The following is an 18,720-nucleotide window of genomic DNA, read 5'->3' on the forward strand; positions in this document are numbered from 1 at the left end:
CTTAGGCCCTGTAGGCCCAACTTCAAAGCAGTTGTATAAAGGAAAATTACTTTTAAAATAAGTCCCATTTTCCTGGGACCTCACTCCAACCTATAAATAGAACTTCTGTCACGATTTCAATCACTCTCACACTCTCACTCCATACTTTCCCAAAGTGTCAAAGCATAAAATTATTTTTCTTATTTAAAAAATATCATTTATAGGGTAAAAGCCAAATCTCCCTTAACACCCAAGGTCAGAAATAATAACTTTGGAATCAACTGACAACATTTAGCTACAGGGGACCATGGGGGCCTGGGATTGTTCTGGGGCCCCTGGTTTGGCTGGCAGGGGTCCCCAACCCCTGCTAGCTGAAGTATTTATCCCATACTGGTGTCGCCACATCGCCTACCCTGCTCTTCTCAGTCACGCTGTGCATACTTGTTTTAGTGAAATGAGCATACATGATACTTCACCGTGGAGGAGAGGGAGAAAGAGAGCAGTGTGGTGCTGCAGTTGGGTGGGCCACTGGTTGGGTATTATATTGGAACCTCAAATAAAGAATGTTATACACAAAGCTTACTTTAAACTTAAGCAATTAAGCTTGATATACTCCTATTTTTTAAATGAACATTTTAAAACTACAGTGAAACCTCGGTTTTCGTTGACTTCGGATTTTATCGGTTTCGGTTTTCGTCAATTATTTTGGCGAAAATTTTGTCTCGGTTTTCGTTGGTCGCCTCAGAATTCGTCGGCGTGCCAACATTGCTAATTTTGTGTTCTCACGTGTCGTTCTTCTGGGGCGTTCTTCTGGGGAGTTCTTCTAGGGCATCATTTTGCCAACACTGGTTGTGGGATCACACTGCTGCTTCAAATTGCCTGCTGTTTGATGTGCCAAAAGAACAAAAAGGGAAGTGACCCCCCCAGAAGCTGGTCCTAGTGCCAAAAGAACAAGAAGGGAAGTGACCCCCCCCCCCCAGAAGCTGGTACTAGTGCCAAAAGAACAAGAAGGGAAGTGACCCCCCCCCCCCCCAGAAGCTGGTCCTAGTGTCAAAAGAACGAGAGGGGAAGTGCCCCCCCCCCCCCCAGAAGCTGGTACTAGTGCCAAAAGAACAAGAAGGGAGGTGACCCTCCCCCCCAGATTGTGTCCTTATGGAGGGGGATCCCCCTTTCAAACAGTAATGCAGTATCTGCTCCTCTTTCTCCATCTTCTGTACATCAAGAAGAATCTTCAGAAAGGTAAATGCCATGTTAAATATTCATCTATTCTACACATTAGTCTTTTTTATTCATTTAAAAGAATTTAGAAGAAAAATTGCTTGTTGCCTCGGTTTTCATCGATAATTTTCGGACGAATTACCGACGAATTTCGGACGAAAACCGAGGTTTCACTGTATAGTGCAGTTATCAATTCTTTCTTTGTTAGACTATGGCAATTCTTTATATATAAGTCTTATAGTTAAACAGATGTCAAGATTGGAGATGATTCAAAATTCAGTGACCAGGCTGATATTTTGCTGTTCAAAGAATGATACTGTCTCTCCCATGCTGGCAAAGTTGCAGTGGCCGCCAATCTCAGCTAGAATTAAATTTAAAGTAATTTGCCTTGTATTTAAATATTTACGTGGCCTTTGTTCTGCTGATTTTTTTTAAATAGTGGAGGAGTAGCCTAGTGGTTGGTTAGTGCAGCAGACTTTGATCCTGGGGAACTGGGTTCAATTCCCACTACAGCTCCTTGTGACTCTGGGCAAGTCAATTAACCCTCCATTGCCCCAGGTACAAATAAGTACTTATATACACTATCCAGCTTATAATCAAAACTTTTCGCCAGCGATCTTCCGACACAAATCGGGAGATCGCCAGCGATTTCGCAAAAGCAGCTAAAAGCGTATAATCAAAAGCTAGCTTTTTAACAGCATCTCCGCTTTCCCGTCGTCTCGCCAGTGAAAGTTCAAAGGGGCATGTCGCCGGCAAAGCAAAGGCGGGGCATGGGCGGGCATGGGTGTGGCTACCAGATGGCCGGCTTTCGGCGATAATGGAAAAAAAAAGCGGCGTTAAGCGGTATTTGGCCGGGTTTACTTGGTCCTTTATTTTCACGACTAAGTCTCAAAAAGGTGCCCCAACTGACCAGATGACCACCGGACGGAATGGGGGATGACCTCCCCTTACTCCCCCAGTGGTCACCAACCCCCTCCCATACTACAAAAGTTAAAATGAAACCCTTCTTTGCCAGCCTGTATGCCAGCCTCAAATGCCGTACCCACCTCCATGACAGCAGAATGTTTTGTATCGTCTGACAGCCTTTCCGTGGTTGCGATGTGGCTCTCGGGTGAGTGTGATACCTTTTCTGTTAGGTGCCCTGCAGAGTCACATCAGCAATGCATTGTGGTGGGTGTAGGGTACTGGGCTATACTCCCATGGTGCTTTTCCCCCCTGCTAACTGGGTCAGAGTGTGCCCTGTTTTGTTTCCGGTAGTCCATGAGGTAGTGGCCATTTTTGTAAGCCAGTTTTAGATCCCTTTCATGTGTTACCCACGTTAGAAAACGTTATTACCTTGAATGTTGCTGAAAGAGGGCATTGTACAGCATTCTGCCAGCTCGGACCTACTGCTAATCTCAGTATCAGGGAGACTCTTTGCCAGTGGGGTACAACCTCTGATCGGCAGTTAACTGTGAGTAAAGGTGCTTATTCAAATAAAGCACTTTTTCAAAGACATTAGTCTTCAGGTGTCAACTGCTGTGCCAAGGTTATACAGCAGCAACAAGTCCTAGAGGCCTGAGTGTGTGCAGGTCCCTGGAGCACTTTTAGTGGGTGCACATTTGTAGGTAGGGGGTTTGGGGGGGGGGGGCTCAGCACTCACAGTAAGGGAGCTATGCATGTGGGAGCTGTTTCAGAAGTCCACCACACTGACCCCTAGGGTGTCCAGCTGGTGTCCTGGCATGTAAGTGCACTACAAATGCTGGCTCCTCCCACGACCAAATGCCTTGGATGTCGTCGGGTTGGAGATGGCCAACATTTTTTTCCATTATCGCTGAAAAACAAAACCGGCCATCTCAAACCCAGCGACATCCAAGGCATTTGGCCAGTCTAAACCGTATTATCGAAAAAAAAAAGATGGTTGGCCATCTTTTTGATAATACGGTTCCGGCCAGCTGTTGCGCCACCGCCAAAATAGATCGCCGGCGATCTATTTCGCCGGTGACGTTCAATTATTCCCCTCCACTTAAACCGCTTTGAATGTAGTTACTAAAACTACAGAAAGGCAGTATATCAAGTCCCATTTCCCTTTCCCTTTCTAAAAAAACGTGGTCCTATTAAGGACATGCAATTTTTTTCTATTGGCTTTTCCATCTGTTAAAGGTATTCATTTTAAGACATAGTTTTCTGGATCTTTTTTGTTCTCTGCAATTCATCGTTGAAATAGTCTACCTATTGAGTTGCATTCCTTATCTAATTTATTTGTTTTTCAGAAAGCTTTAAAAACATATCTTTTTCCCAACAGTAATTAGTCTGTTTTAATTTTGTTTTAGATTCAAATTGTACTAAAGATGTCACATCATGATGTTCTGTATCAGATATTTTTTTCTTTGTTATCCCACCTTGAACTCCTTTGTGAAGATTTGGCAGGCTACAAGACCCAGATAGCATAGCATTGCATACCTGCATCCAACCTCTCTGAGAAATTCAGCCCCTTAGAACAGTCAGAGCAGCTGTTGCTAAGGGTGACAGTGCCATCAAATCCTATACTCCATGTTTTTCTCTAACATTTTGCTCCAAATTTACAGATGTTAACACATTTTTTCAAACAGAAAAAAGCACAACTAGGCCTTCAAGACTGGGCAACAGGAGTCCTTTATTGATATATGACCCGACACGGGCCGTGTTTCGGCGTACACAACGCCTGCTTCAGGGGTCTGGTGAGGATTGTAAGCTCTGTTAATTAGATTGTAAGCTCTGTGGAGCAGGGACTGTCTCTTCATGTTCAAGTGTACAGAGCTGCGTACGTCTAGTAGCGCTATAGAAATGATAAGTAGTAGTAGGAATAGATAGGAAAAACCATGGCTCAAGCAAGAAGCAAGGCAGGCAGAAATTACCCTCAAAACCCCCAATGAACCAGAGAAGTCTACTGTAAAAATATTAAGGACCTCGCCAAGCATACCCCCAAGCAGCGCCTGCTAAAAAAAAAAAAAAAAGCAAAAACAAAAACAAATTTAAAGCCCAGAAATAATCCAAACTAAAACCTTCTCATTATACCACTGAAATGATTTTTGTCAAAAATTTAAAGCACTGACCAATCTCAGGAGGTTCTCAGGAACCAATACCTTCCATCACATTTTAGCAAAATTAACTCCTTAGCCTCCAACCCACCAGGTGCAAAAAATGTGATTTAAAAAGAGACTAAATAAAAGCTTAGGCCACCAGACCCCTTACCTTTTCCCCCAAAGGCTCCTCAATTGAACATCACCACCAGAATGAGTCTTGACAAACCCCCAGCGACCATGGATAAAAGGCCATGATTCACTTGGAACTGAAGCTGGTAGGCCCAAAACTCAAGGTCCCGGCTTCAGTTTGGGCCTAGTTGTGGCTCAGGAGCACCACTGCTCATGGTCGAAAAGTCATGCATGCCCAGAGCCAAGACCCAGGCCCAGACTAGACATTTTCCTGAGTGTGCCTTGCTGAGGCAACTTCATTCTTTGGCCAGATAGCGTCCAGGAAGGTTGTGTCTGGTGCGTCTTTCTCCCAGAAGCCACCGGACCCTATATGGGTCCCTCCACTGACCACCAACACTCAATATAGGCCACAGGATGGCCCCTGCTGCCCCAGGAGCCAGGTACATTATTTTATTTTTAAAAACCTTAACTTTTAAGGGTTACATATTTATGATTTTGTGATTGAATTTATGTTGTTTATATTGATTATCTATGTTATAATGTAAGCAGTGCATTTTGTCTAGCAAAAAAGGTGCCGGTACTCAAATGCCAGGCTACCCTTCAGGGTTGGAGTGATCATTGAGGGACCCACTCTACAATAGCCAGGACCCCTGCAACCAGTCAAAGAATCTATGACAAGGCAGAATTTGTATGTAGAACCTGAGCTCTTTCATTAAAATACGAGAACCATGGGTCAAGTTTAGCAGACAGTGGAAAAGGTGCCAGTACTCAGTACCCCCAAGTACCCCCTCAAAAAAGCCCTGAATGTAAGCCACTTTGATCTTTGAAAATTTCAGTATATAAATATACAAAAATTAAGTCCCCTGATTACAAAGCTGAGCGGCAGCTGCTAACACAGTTTTATAAATAGGGGTGTAAATGAATCAGACCCTTCATACTTATGGGATAAAGCTTAGTACATCTCGGGGCTCATTTTCAAAACACTTAGACTTACAAAGTTCTATAGGATACCATCAGGTTTATTTTCAAAAGAGAAGGGCGCCCATCTTTTGATACAAATCGGGAGATGGGCATTTTTCTCTCAGGGTCGCCCAAATCGGCATAATCGAAAGCCAATTTTGGGCATCACCAACTGCTTTCCGTCGTGGGGACGACCAAAGTTCCCGGGGGGGGGGGGGCATGTCGGAGGCATAACGAAGTCGGGATTGGGGTGTGCCTAACAGATGGGCGTCCTCGAGCGATAATGGAAAAAAGAAGGGCGTCCCTGACGAGCACTTGGCCGACTTTACTTGGTCCATTTTTTTTTTATGACTAAGCCTCAAAAGGGTGCCCGAACTAACCAGATGACTACTGGAGGGAATTGGGGATGACTTCCCCTGATTCCCCCAGAGGTGACTAACCCCCTCCCACCCTGAAAAAAACAACTTTAAAAACTTTTTTTGCCAGCCTCAAATATCATACTCAGGTCCATCGCAGTAGTATGCGGGTCCTTGGGGGGATAGGTGTTTGTGTGTCAGCGGAGACATAGTGGAGGCGTGGACGTCCTTCTTTCAAACATTTTGGAGTCCTGAACTGCCCCCCCCCCCCACAGAGACAGTCAAATTTCAAGGGATTGGGATGGCGTGGAGTGGAGGCGTGGCCTAGTGGTTAGAGCACTGGTCTTGCAATCCAGAGTGGCCAGTTCAAATCCCACTGCTGCTACTTGTGATCCAAAAGCCACATAAATAAATAAAGGGGGTTAGCAAAGGCATTGACATCCTTCTCACAGAAACATCCACATTTTGGACAACAGTTCGCAGGCACAGAGGCATAGCAAAGGCACCTAACACTTGGACGCCCTTCACCCATACTAAAAAAAAAAAAAAAAGACATCCCTGACCAGCACTTGGACGTTTTCACCTGGACTTGTGTTTTTTTTAAGGTTGTAGATGGCTATTATACACGCACCTTGTCTGCTTGTATGAAGCAATCTTTGGCATGCGCAGAGCAGCCACGCATTACGCTTGGCTGCTCTGTACTGGCTTCCCATCCTTAGGAAGGAAATCGTGTGCAAATGAGCTAACAGCGAGCAGCTTATTTGCATGCAATTTCCTTTATGGATGCCCGTTCCTTTCCGAATCACTAAGGGATCAGTAAGGGAAGGGCTTTTTCCATTCAATTAGTGCATCAGTTAGTCCACTGCAGTGCCCCCGAGGGTGCCCAGTTGGTATCCTGGCATGTCAGGTGGACCAGTGCACTATGAATGCTGGCACCTCCCATGACCAAATGAGTTGGATTTGGTCGTTTTTGAGATGGGCGTCCTCGGTTTCCATTATCACCGAAAACCGGGGACGACCATCTCTAAGGTCGACCATCTCAACATTTATGTCAACCATCTCTAAGGTCAACCTAAATGTTGAGAATTGGGTGTCCCCGACCATATTATCGAAACGAAAGATGGACGTCCATCTTGTTTCGATAATACGAGTTTCCCCGCCCCTTTACAGAGCCGTCCTGCGAGGACAGCCCCAGGAAAACTTGGTCGCCCCGTTCGATTATGCCCCTCCATGTAACTTTTTAAGTTTAAGTGCTTTGAAAATACGCCTCCTCATCTAGTAAGTCAAATGTGAAAACCTTGTTAAAATGGACAAAAATGTTACAAGCATTAACATTCTAATATGATGTAAAGACATAATGTTATAGCTCAAAATAAAACCCCAAACTTGTATTTTGGTGTATTTAGGGTTATGCACAACTATTTCCTAATAAATCAAATACAGTGCAGGTAAGGTACATGATGAGTGAGACCTGCTTGGCCTTGATCTGCCAAGCAGACCTCACTCATCACTTAATTTTTTTCAACTAGATCTGCCAATCTAGTTGAAAAAACTTAAGTGATGCCTCTCTCTTTCTGTCTCTTTTTAAGTGCTCACTGTCTCACCTCACGGCCTTGCTATCTCTCTTCCCCAACTCCCTCACTCATATTTACCTTTGTAAGTCACTTTGATGTAATAATTGAAAGCCAGTTGGTCAAATATTTTCATAAAACTAATCTAAACCCCCCACTTCTTCAGTCCCCTTTGCTCTCTTTCACCCTTAGCCTGTCTTCCTCACTCTCACTCGCAGCCCCTTCACGCTCATCTCTCCATTCCCCTTGTTTACTTTTTCATCTCCAACTCATCCATTCACCTGTACTCATCCATCCGTTCCTCCACTCATTCTCCCACACTGTCTCTTTCTGCCAATCATTTTTGCCCTCAACAAAATCCCTTTACTCCCTATGCCACCCGTTCACTTTTAGCTCCCTCCAGGGATCTTCACAGATCCCCTCATGACCAGTCTCTTCAACAATCCTTCCCCCTAGGATATCATCCACTTGGCCACAGCAGGAGGGAAGCAGCAAGCAGTAGCACTTCTGTGACTGACTGTTTTCTCCATCATAGGTTCACTGTGAAATCTGAGCTCACACAACCTCTGAAAGAGGAAGCAAGCAGTCACAGATAAGAAACAATTTCTTCCTGCTGAGGGGTGCTGGATGAGGTCTGAAGGCGAATGGGATGACTGGTGCCAGTAAAGCAGCACCTTAGGAATCTTGGCATCTATATCCAAGGCTATATTGGACATAAATTCATTATAGCTCTGAGCAGTACTATGCACCATCCTCTACTCTACCCTAGAGACTTCTCTCTAAAATCATGAAAAATATGCTTTAATGGGGTTGTAACTTGCTGGTGATTACCATAAAGAAAGAAGGAAATGACTAATTGCTTTATAGTTCTCATTATTTACACTTTGATATCACTTTTTTCTGAGTAGTTGACAAATTACTGAGAAAGGTTGGAGAGTTGCTCACAAGATGAGCATAATGGCTAGATAAAACGAAAAGGCTGGCGAGGACAAGGAAGTCAAAAGGTCTAATTAACTGTAAGATTTTTAATAATTCGATTACTGCTTCCATGAAAATGGCAATAGTTTGCTTTACTGAAATTCAAAATTCAGGAAATTTAAAGCAAATGTATATAGAGGACGTTTTTCAAAGTTACTTACATGTGTAAATAGTCATGTACGTGCATAAATTAGCTTCTAAATATTGTTCTCCCCCAACGTAGCTAAAAGAGTTGTTAGCTCCATTTACAGAAGGAATTCTTAAGTTTGTGTTTAGGTCAGGAAAGAGAAATGATGCACATAAATTGCATTTTGAAATCTATGCATCTTGTTTTTTTTTCATGAAAAGCCTGCTTGCATAAAATCACTTATGACTTTCAAAAATTGTAATAAAATCAATGTGTACAGTAGCTCCGTGTGGACAGTTTTTAAAATTGCCCCCTTACTTATCAATAACTTAATCTTCTTTTACACTGTAGGGGCCCATTCACTAATCTGTAGTAAGGTTTTGCACTTAATTTGGTGTAAAAAGATAAAGTGACCCTTTTATTAAAGCAGCGGTAGGGCTAACGCATGGGTACTACTACTACTATTTAACATTTCTAAAGTGCTACTAGGGTTACGCAGCGCTGTACAATTTAACATAAAGGACAGTCCCTGCTCAAAGAGCTTACAATCTAAAGGACAAGTGAACAGTCAGTCCGATAGGGGTAGTCAAATTGGGGCAGTCTGGATTTCCTGAGAGGTGAGAGTTAGGTGCCGAAGGCAGCATTGAAGAGGTGGACTTTGAGCATAGACTTGAAGATGGGCAGGGAGGGGGCTTGGCGTAAGGGCTCAGGAAGGTTGTTCCAAGCATAGGGTGAGGCGAGGCAGAATGAGTGGAGCCTGGAGTTGGCAGTGGTGGAGAAGGGTAATGAGAGGAGGGATTTGTCCTGTGAACGGAGGTTTCGGGCTGGAACGTAAGGGGAGATGAGGGTAGAGAGGTAGTGAGGGGCAGCAGACTGAGTGCATTTGTAGGTAAGAAGGAGAAGCTTGAACTGAATGCGGTATCTGATTGGAAGCCAGTGAAGTGACCTGAGGAGAGGGGTGATATGAGTAGATCGGTTCTGGCGGAATATAAGACGTGCAGCAGAGTTCTGGACAGATTGAAGGGGGGATAGATGGCTAAGTGGGAGGCCGGTGAGGAGTAGGTTGCAGTAGTCAAGGCGCGAGGTAATGAGAGCGTGGACGAGGGTTCGGGTGGTGTGTTCAGAGAGGAAAGGGTGAATTTTGCTGATGTTGAAGAGGAAGAAGCGACAGGTCTTGGCTATCTGCTGGATATGCGTGGAGAAGAAGAGGGAGGAGTCGAAGATGACTCAGAGGTTGCGGGCAGATGAGACGGGGAGGATGAGGGTGTTATCAACTGAGATGGAAAGTGGAGGAAGAGGAGAAGTGGGTTTTGGTGGAAAGACGATTAGCTCGGTCTTGGACATGTTCAGTTTTAGGTGGCGGTTGGACATCCAGGCAGCAATGTCGGATAAGCAGGCTGATATCTTTGCCTGGGTCTCCGCGGGTAGTGTGCATCAAATCGACACTACTGCTGTGGTAGTGCAGACGCCCGGCGGTAATTCTGAAGTTGGCGCACCGTGAGGGGCGTTCCTGGTGATAATCCATAGTGTGGCCACATCGGTGCACGCTGCTTGATTACTGCGTGAGTAGCGTGTGAGCCCTTACTGCCAGGTCAATGACTGGCGGTATGGGATCAGGCAGTAAATAGCCGTGCGCTACTTTTAACTGTAGTGCATGACGGCAATTTACTGCCCCATTGAAAAAGCCCTTTTCCCCAGTGGCAGTAAAAAAAACAGCCCAGCGTGCGCCACAAATACTTGCCCACCCTACTAAAGACTACTTTTTACCACAGCTTAGTAAAAGGACCCCAATGTTAGAACACATCTATAAAATTCTATAAAATTGCACAAAAAAATCGGAGCTGAAAAGCACACACTTAACTGCTCTTCTATAAACCTCACCTAAAGTTAGGCGCGGTTTGTAGAATACATGTAGCAGCTGTCCCCTTGGGTGACTAAAGTTTAGACGCAGCCATTTATGCCACTAAAACCTGGTGTAAATGCCCACACCTAATTTAGACATGGATCAGGCATATTCTATAACAGTTTGCGTTATTGATAGGAATGCCCATGACCCACCCTTTGCCATCCCATGGCCACACCCTCTTTTCAGATCCACATATTAGAATGTATTCATACTTTACAGAATATGCTTAGAAAGTTGCAAACGTAAATTCTAATTAGTGCCAATTAGTGCCAATAATTGCTTGTTAGTGGTCAATCATTGGCGCTGATTAGCTTGTTAAGCAATTAAGTTGCATTAATGCATGTTAGTTACCACACATCCCATTTTATGTTATGGAATCTATTTACTAAACTGGCATGTTAACAGCTTTAGCTCATGCTAAGGCTGTAAAACACTTTAGTAAACCTATAGTAAACCTAGCCTAGAGTTTGTTGTTTCTTGATTTGCTGTTAGACCAACAGTCAGTCTACTCAAAGCTGTATGTAATTCTGGTTCAGTGGGTATAAGTAGCTATAAATTATTGCTACGGATGTAGAATTTTGTGCCATCAACTAAAACAGCTTGGCTAGAGGCTTGTTCGATATTAAATAAAATAGGTCACGGAAGCAGCTCCATTGACTCACTTCTACTTCGTTGACTGATTTCTTGCTATATTTTGTTATGCCTAAAAGAAGGGGTAAACAGAGGGTTTCCCCAGCTCCCTCTGTACGACCTGAGCTGGGTCCGATGGATCGTTTCGCCATCCAAGGAGGAATAGCAGGGCAAAATGCTTTGCCGCTGGGAGAAGCTGTGAGTGGTGAACCTCTCTTCCTGCCTGAAGGGGACATCACTCTAAGCCCTGAAACGCGGAGTCCTCCTGTGATGCCGGCAACACTGCAAAATGGATGTCTCGGACTGTTCAGACCCGAAACGGGGAAGGCCAACCCGGGAGCAGGGGGCAGACTTGAGCAGTTGATTGCCGAGTTCAGCTACGCAGGGACACGTCGCTGTGAGTTCCACAGGAGGTATAGGAACAGCAATGGAGGAGGTGAGGGCCTTGGGCAGTGGAGAGGCCCAAGAAATGAGTCAACTACAGCTTAAAGTATTATCGATGGAAAAGCCAGAAATAATGACCTGGGGAAATATATGGAACGCTTTGGTGAGTTTAGAAAATTCCTTTACTCAGAAAATTTCCTCGATATTGATGGTTACTCAAACACTCCCAGGTAAAGTGATAGAAATGGAAAAACAAATGCAACAAAGTAAGATGTTTGAACAAACTATTAAGACAGAAACAGATAAGATTAGAGATGGCCAAGCGGCACTAATAAAAGAAAATTTATTACTACAAAGAAAAATAGAAAATTTAGAAAATCAACAATGAATGAAAACTTTAAGATTTATAAATGTTCCTAAAGTACCAGCTGTGGCCCCTTTGTTAACTTTTAAGAGATATCTCTCAGAAGTACTGAAAATTTCAGAACAATTATATCCGCCGGTTTCAAGAATCTATTACTTACTACCTTATAGTAAGAAATCCACAGATCAAATATTAACAACAAACTTAGAGATACCATTTGAGGAGCTAAATTTAAATCTTTCCCAAACAATAGAAAATGATTTATTGGGTGTACAAGCAGCTACCTTGATAGTGGATTTTGTTCTACAGCCAGATCGGGATTGGATCCTAAAGAAATTTTTTTCCTCACAGAGAGGAGACTTTTCTGAATTGTAAAGTTAAGGTGTTTCCAGATATTTCTAGACAAACACAGAAAAGGCGTCAGTCCTTTTTGAAACTTCATACACGAGTCCTCCAATTAGAAGGAATCTTCTGGCTTAATTTTCCTTGTAAATGTGTAGTAAAATTGCATTCTGTTAAATATGTTTTTTTTATGAAAGTGAACATTTGCAGACCTTCTTGGACTCTAAACAAGACCCGGTCACACCTCCATCATTAGTAATTCCTGTAGTATCTACTCCGTAAGAGATATAAGCTCGGATTTTATATTCCTACCATTTTCCTTGAATTATTATTTGATGATAAATCTTTGAATTGTGCCTTGCATTCATTTGTGTAATTGTCACTTAAAGATATATTTTGTGTAATCATTTGCTTTAAGATGGTGACACTACTCTTTCTGTACAAGAATGTTTTTCTTGTTAAATATTTTTGAAATTAATAATAAAAAAAAATAGGTCACAGTATGGATCCCTGTGATACCCCTCAGTTCATTGTGCAAGGTAACGTAGTGTTGCTGAGTAGAACGAATTGCTATTTTCTGTTTGACCAACAGGACTTGAGCCATGCAAACAGTGTGCAATTAACACCTGTTTTTGTCAGCTGTGCAAGCAGGATATTATGGTCCACAGTGTCAAAAGCTTCTAAGAAATGCTGCAGGTGGATCTCCTGTAGTGGTTTCTATGGAGATCATCTAGTAGAGATATGAGAAATGTTTCTATTCCATTCCCCAAGTCTGAATTAAGGATGTGCAGGCAAAAAAAAAAAAAAAAAAACCATTTCATTTTGTTTAGTTTCCTGAGTCATAAGCAGGCTTTTTTTTATTTTATTTTTATACATTTTTTTAGGGCACAACTAGACAAAGACAACACTGAAGCAACAGGAAACAAGCCCAGAGGTGGGGCAGAAATGTTTAACCTTGCTTGAGCTACTTCCTGTTGGTCCAATTAGCAAACAGGAACTAAGATCAATACAAATACACTACTACTACTACTACTACTTAGCATTTCTATAGCGCTGCCAGGGTTACGCAGCACTGTACAAGTTTAACATGGGGAAGGATAGTTCCTGCTCAAGAGAGCTTACAAGGGCTGGCTATAGCAGACTCTCAAAAGGCAGAATATTTCCTCCTAGAAAGTGGTTGTCATCTTACTCATAGGCTATAGATTTAAGACTTTTTTGTGCATGATAGTTATTAATATTGAAAAATAAATGCTGAGATTTTATGACACTGGAAAGAAACTTGTTCTTTTGGAGGGTTTTTTTTTTGTGTCCTTTTGGTTTAGGCTCAAATTGAGTTCTTCTTTGAGCTTTTTCATTTAGGTGACTGACTCAGTTTTTCACTACCTTTGCTTTGGCCGGTTCATTCTGTCAAAGAATCCCTAACAGGGACTCCTGAGTCCTGAATATGAGACTAGAACTAGGATGGCTCAAGGTAAGGCTTAATGTCATTGTACTTTCAAGAAGTGCACCTAGTATAAAAGGACACATGGATTGCTGAAAGTAATGAGCCTATCAGGAAGCAGAAATTAAAATGACCTTAAATAAAAGACACAGCTAAGCATGGGCTGACATTAGCGCACTTTCAAGAGGCAGAATATGTCTTCCTGGAAGGCAGCTGGCTTCCTAGTGAAAAGTCACATGTCTAAGGTTGGTTGGTGCCTGATAGCTATTATCATTGGGAAAAAAGGCTCAAATTTAATAACACTGGAAAAAAGCCTGTCATTTCATTTTTTTTTTTTGTAATCCTGTCAGGTTTAAAATGATATGAATGTCAAAGGAAATTTTGATTGACTTGGATGTAGCCAGTTTGTTTCTTCTAGTATATCACTGAGTTGAATGCAGACTGGATTCTACAAGCTTTCTCATAAAGGGATGTTACCTGATGATCTGTAGGAAGTAAATTGTCAATAGGGGTGCTCCACAACCATTTTTGTGTAGATCCAGTCATGGTCTGCCCCTCTGCTTTGGATCCCAGAAGGGGCAAGGGCCCAAAAACACAGTAAAAGTTGATATTTGTTTCCCCAGGAAGGGTGTGGACCCTGCAAATATGGCACAAACCTTTCCATATAATTTGCAACAGCCACTAGCCCACTTGTATTCCTACCTTTGGATGAAACACTTTGGAATGTACCGTGGGAAGTCGAAAGAGAAGGTAGCTATAGTTCAAAATAAGAATATAAGTCTTTCTAGGAGCTGTGATGTCTTAAGGGGATTAATATCCCAATTAGTTAGGGGTCCTTTTACTAAGGTGCGCTGAAAAATGACCTGCGGTAGTGTAAGCATGTGTTTTGGGCGTACCTGCAAAAATTGCCTTTTAAAAATTTTGACGGAAATGGACGTGTGACATAATGAAAATTGCCGCACATCCATTTTGGGTCTGAGACCTTATCACCAGCCATTGACCTAACATTAAAGTCTCACACGGTAACCAGGTGGTAATGACCTAGGCGCATCAAATGCCACTTGGTGCGTGTCTGATACATGAATCCGAAAATAAAAATTATTTTTCGGATGTGCGTATCGGAACCACACCAAAAATGAAATTACCACAAGAGCCACGCATTAGCCAGGTGGTAACTCCATTTTGGCACACGTTGTACGTGCATAGACGCTTACGCAGCTTAGTAAAAGGGCCCCTTAATGTACTATTAGATGTCTTGTGGAAACTTGTAGAACTATGAGATATTAAAATCTCCAAATATTATACCTTTTTAAAATAATGCTATATATTTTAGATTTCTTTCTTTGAGATATGAAAGGGAAATGCTACTCATTCTTCACTGATAAAGACGCCTACCAGCATTCAATTGCATAAAGCATATATAAATAAACAAAATTCTATAGCTACAAACTGGTATACATGATCCATTCTGCTACTTAAAGAAATTATTCTTCCATCAACATGCTAATTAAAAAAAAAACCCAATATTGTCATCATTTTCATAGTCTTACCAACCTTATCCTGTTTGGCAAGGTAAGATTATTAGGAAGAAAATGCAGTCCCATATTCTGGGAAGCCTGATTGGGCCGTTTTGTCGGGGGTGGGGGGTAACCTGTCAAGGGTTATATTGTGGGCAGGCCGTTTTGACAGTGGCTGTTATGTCGGGGACTATTATGTCGGGAGCTTGTTTTGTTTGGAGCTTTTTTGTCGGGGCTATTTTGACCAGGTACCCTGGTGAAGGAATCCTCAAGTAGAAAATGAAAATGGGGAGAGAAGTCCTAGAATTTCAGAGATAGGGACCGGCCATTGGGTTGCCATTCCATGAATACAGTGGGACAGAATAGGACTGGATTGGTCTCTTTGGTTTGACTTGAGTGAGGTGGTAACCTTCGAGTTATTTATGTGTGCTAATGCAATAGTACATGCTAATGCTAATGCCATTATTGCATATTATTTTACTTCAGGCCTCATTCTATGTGCTGGGGTCTCGTTACTAATAATGCACATTAACAGTATTAGTGCACAGATGTGAAACTGACTAAGACAGAGAGGGCATACAGAAGGCAGACCTGTGCTGAGGAAAGGTGTGGGATGGAGTGTAACAAGATCATAAAGGAAACAACATATTTCTTCCCTTCTATTAGATTTATCTTGTCTTCTGTCTTGTTCCTCAAATGTTAATTGTTGACAGTAGAGCAGACCCAGGCTGCATGGCAGATTAGATTTAGTGGCTGGGCCATTTCAAATTATACTCCTTCTGCTACAGTGCTAATATGTTAAATGACTTGATAATAATCCATGCAAAAGTTTCTTTCTTTATCTCTCTAAATTGCTATGTTAACATGTTCTCAGGGCTTTTTTTGAGGGGGTACTTGGGGGTACTGAGTACCGGCACCTTTTCCATTGTCTGCTAAAATTGACCCATGGACCCCAAGCTTTAATGAAAGAGCTCAGGCTCTACACAACAATTCTGCCTTGTCATAGATTCTGTGACTGGTTGCAGGAGGCCTGGCTATTGTGGGTGGGTTCCTCAGTGATCACCCCCACCCTTGAAGGGTGGCCTGGCATTTGAGTATGGGCACCTTTTTTGCTAGAAAAGATGCACTGCATGTTGTTCACTCTGTCAGTTATACTCCAAAAACCTTAGGGAAGGTGTTTGGGAGTATTTTATCGTATGTATGCTGATGGTGTGCAGTTTTTTTTTTTTTTTCTTTCTAATTGTAGCTTGGGGAGATGAGTTGAATTTCCAATTGAAGTTCTGTATGACTAAAGTCATGGTTTGGATATCAGAAAATAAGTTAGTGTTGAACCTGGAAAAAACAGAGGTTATGGTTGTTGGGAGGTCTGGAGTGGAGGAGTGGCCTAGTGGTTAGGGTGGTGGACTTTGGTCCTGAGGAACTGAGTTCAATTCCCACTTCAGGCACAGGCAGCTCCTTGTGACTCAGGGCAAGTCACTTAACCGTCCATTGCCCCATGCAAGCCACATTGAGCCTACCATGAGTGGGAAAGCACGGGGTACAAATGTAACAAAAAAAGACAAACAAACAAGATCATCGGTCTGATTGTTTGTGTGCGAATGGTACTTAGTTGGTGGCTCATAAGGAAACAAAGCTACTTGGTGTGGTATTTGAGTCTCAGCTTTCAAAGAAAAAAATCAGGTTGCTAAAGTCATTCAGGGGCCACTTGTGTGCACACTGAAGCCCTTTTTACCGCTGCTGGTAAAAAGGCTGAAAAAAAGAAATGGCCATGCAGTAAGATTTCACTTACCGCGTGGCCATGTGGGGGCCATACCAACACCCATTGAGGTGGCAGTAAAGGCTCCCATGCTAACCCGGTGGTAATTAGGGTAGCATGTGGCACTGCCCGATTACCGCCGGGTTAGCTCCTGTGGAAATGTTTTTCGAATATTTGCCCTAGTGCTCTTGGGGTGGAACTATCGCTGGCACCCATGTTGGGCTGGCAGTAGCTCCAGATTGGTGCACGGTAAGCTGGCGTTGGGTGTACTGCCGCTTAGAAAAAGGGCCCCTCAATCATGCTTTGCACAACTTCATTTTTGTGTACATAAAAACTGATGTTGTCACAACATGATTTCTGAAGTATGCTTTACAGCATGGTTTTATCCCATTTAGACTACTGTATCTTGAGCTTTCGAGTGCGAGATGCAGGGCATTGCAGTTAGTTCAAAATGCAGCGGCAAGACTTATAGTTGGAGCCTCTAGGTTTATTCAGATTACACCAGTTTTAAAACAACTACACTGGTTGCCAGTGTTTCATATCATTCAGTATAAGGTGTTACCTCTGATACATCAAGTGTTATATTTGGTGGCACCGTTTTACTCAAATTGTACACGCTTATCGCCCAAAGCGATTCTTGTGGTCAGAGCAGGCCATGCTACTATCTTTAGATTCTGCAGTTGCAGGTTCACTATGCTGACATCAGAGCTGCTGCTTTTTCTGTGTCCTGTGTCCGACTGTGGAATTCCCTGCTTGGAGAAATTCGGTATGAGGCACATTTTTAAAAAACTGTTGAAAACGCAGTTGTTTGTTGATATGTTCAGATAGGAGCAACCTGTTACGCTATAAGTGAGGAACAGTATTATTTCTTTGTTTCTGATTTTATGTACGTATGTCATGTTTTATTACCTACATCTTTTTGTAAACTGTGTAGAGATTAGGAGATGTATACATTTTTACAATAAATAAAAATAAATATTTGTGCTGTTGTTTTACGACGTGTAAGGTAAATTTATAACAGGTCCACTAGAGAGGAGGTCCAAATAGGAGCCTATTTTGAGATTACTTTATAAAGACACATACGTGCCTTTGAGTTGTTATAATAGAGCCCCACAAAACCAACAGCATACATTTACACCCACTCAGGAATTGGTATAAATCTAAACATGTATTTTGTAAACTACAATCATTCTTTATGACTCCCCATGCTCTGCCCAGACTCCTCTCCATCACGTGTACCCTCAGGTTACATAAAAGTAGGTAGGAATTTTCTCCATGGGGGTGATCCTTGACTCTCAGTTGACTTACGAGCTGCAAATAAATCAGCTTGGGAAAAAGTGATGTTTAAATTGAAACTGTTAAGGTTAGTTACATCCTGCTTTTACTTTATTAGTTAAGATGTTAGTACTGACACATTTGGATTATTGTAATGTGTTGTATTTAGGTTTATCTGCTACATTATTAAGGAAACTTCAATTATCCAAAGTACTTTAGCTAAGCTAATCTTTAAACTCAAAAAAAATTGATAGCATTTCTTTTCATATACAAGTTTGCACTGGCTTCCAGTTTGTGAAAGAATACTCTTTAGGGGCCCTGTAAGCCGTCCTAGAGGCATATTAGAGTTTTTAGTGTGCACTAAGCATTAGCACTCACTAACCATGTAGATACCCATAATATTTCTATGAGCATCTACACAGTTAGCACATGCTAATTTTTAGCACACGCTAAAAATGCTAGCACACCTTAGTAAACAGGGCCCTAAATTTGTATGATATTTCAGGTTATTCATGGCCTTCATTTGTTCTAGTCACAAATCTGGTTTCTATCCTGCTTATTTTCGAAGGAGAAGGGCGGCCATCTTCCAACACAAATTGGGAGATGGCCGGCCATCTCCTGAACCAGGCCAAATCGGTATAATCAAAAGCCGATTTTGGCCGGCGCCAACTGCTTTCCGTCGTGGAGCAGGCCAAACTTCAAGGAGGAGTGTCAGTAGGGTAGCGAAGGCGGGACGGGGGCGT

This window comes from Microcaecilia unicolor, chromosome 7 (assembly GCF_901765095.1).
Source record: "Microcaecilia unicolor chromosome 7, aMicUni1.1, whole genome shotgun sequence".
Taxonomy (NCBI): Eukaryota; Metazoa; Chordata; class Amphibia; order Gymnophiona; family Siphonopidae; genus Microcaecilia; species Microcaecilia unicolor.